Raw genomic sequence first — 1,933 nt, 5'->3', positions numbered from 1 at the left:
GTGACGCACTTCTAGAGTGCGCGGCACAACATATAATAATTCTTGTGACGCGCTCCAATGGTGCACGACACAAGCTCCCTGATTAATCTGATACACTTTGTATCGCTCCTTCCTCACGCGCCACGCAAAATATTGATATTTTTTTAAAAAAATATATATTTTTTGGATTGAATGGAGCTCTAATATTGAAATATAATCAAGCATAAATATTACCACAATAATCCGACGTAATTGTAGGCAAAAGGTTTTTCGTAGAAATAGGGAAACTGTAATGAATGTTGAACCAACTAATAAATTAATAGCAGTGCACAATGTAATGATCTTTTTTTTTTCAAGGACATAGTCAAATAAAAACTCTTCATCGAAAATCAAATAAGCAGACAAGCACATGAAGTAACTAGAGATTAACCAGGGACATACCATCAGAAGATTGCCAATGTTTTCCTCTGAATTCATCCAAGGTTGAAATGCAAATGGTTTTGTTAATTGTACAGACTTTGGTGGAAGTGTGCTCAAAGAGTCTGAAGCACAAAATAAAAAGTTACAACTAAATACAAGAGACTGATAGACTGATACTTAGATATGTACAAAAATCATGATCTGCCAAACAGCGATAAAGAGAAATAATTAGTGATTATGAGTGATTGCAGAGAGCTAATATTTGGAACCAAATGCACAGAAATTATGAGTGATTGCTAAAATTACGAGTGATATTTGGAACCAAATGCATAGAGTCTTTGAAGATAACCCTTTTGTCGAAGTAAGCATACAAAAACAGATATGGATAGACTACCTCTAGTTGGTCTCTAACAATGGAGTGGCGCATAGGTGGGACATCAATCCATTGGCTCACTCACTTTGTCATCCTGGAAAAGCAAGATGATACCACCAGCATCTGTGTGTGCTCAGTCCCTTTATAAGCTCTAGCTTTGGGCATGGCGGGTAGTTGCTAACTTTAGTGCCAAAGGTTGGACCTTTTGATCCATTAAATGCTTTTTTCAGATACCCCTTTTCAAGTCCAAGATTCTCACATAACAAATCTAGAACTTCCTCTGCTAGTTTCTCTAACTTCCCTGCAAATTCCTTCATCAATTTCCTGTATTCATGAGCGAGATCAGGAATTTCAGAAATATTAGATTGGGGAAGATGGCGGATATGGAAGCTACTTTCCCAATCCATATCATTGATCTCAGTTTCGACAGCATCAAGCCCTTTACTTGCTACCATTTCCTTGAATCTCTGCTCCATACATTTCTGGTAATGTCCCTTTGTCATCCTCTCTACTCTGTCTAACAACTCTGTTTCAATTCCATGCTTCACCACCTGAAAAACAAACCCACTTAATTAATTCATTAATTCATTGAACATGATTCGAATAAAGATGGCACCCTCCTCAGTTATGACAACACAGAAACTACATAATTATATCTTTCTATAATTAAGTTGATTTCCCTCGAGTTGTCGAGTTCGAATTCTGGTTTCCCTCGAGTTGTCGAGTTCGAATTCTGGTTTAGCGTAATAGATTTTAATTAATAAAGGAGTCAGTGACTCCCAACTTTGCCATTGTCCGAAAACCGTGTTTTTACCATTGTGAGTGGATCCACCGTGTGAGAGCTTCCAATGGTAAAACTGTTCTCGTAGGTGGATAACCTATGACTCATTTCAGCAGCAACTGAATGCCATGGATTTACCGCATGAATATAAGATAATTTGACGGCCTGGCCCTTGTCCACTCTGTACAGCAATTATTAAGTAAAAAAAATAAATCATCAACTTAATATACATGAAGCATAACAACTAATAGGCAAATCCATACCGATTATCATAAATTGGATCAAGAAAATCCGAACTTCAGATCAGATCAACTTTGTGAATGAAAAGCCAAAATATATATATATATAACTAATGCAGTCGACTATTACACAAATGTGAT

The 1,933-nt window shown here is 36.7% G+C and overlaps 1 pseudogene; it reads right to left on the bottom strand.

Moving 5' to 3' along the window:
* Positions 1–209: 209 nt before the first annotated feature.
* Positions 210–1,696, bottom strand: LOC136222603 (1-aminocyclopropane-1-carboxylate oxidase-like; annotated as a pseudogene).
* Between the last annotated feature and the right edge of the window lie 237 nt (positions 1,697–1,933).

This window comes from Euphorbia lathyris, chromosome 3, assembly GCF_963576675.1.
Source record: "Euphorbia lathyris chromosome 3, ddEupLath1.1, whole genome shotgun sequence".
NCBI lineage: Eukaryota > Viridiplantae > Streptophyta > Magnoliopsida > Malpighiales > Euphorbiaceae > Euphorbia > Euphorbia lathyris.
Note: the sequence above shows the minus strand (reverse complement) of the source record. Positions and strands in the feature narration are given on the sequence as shown.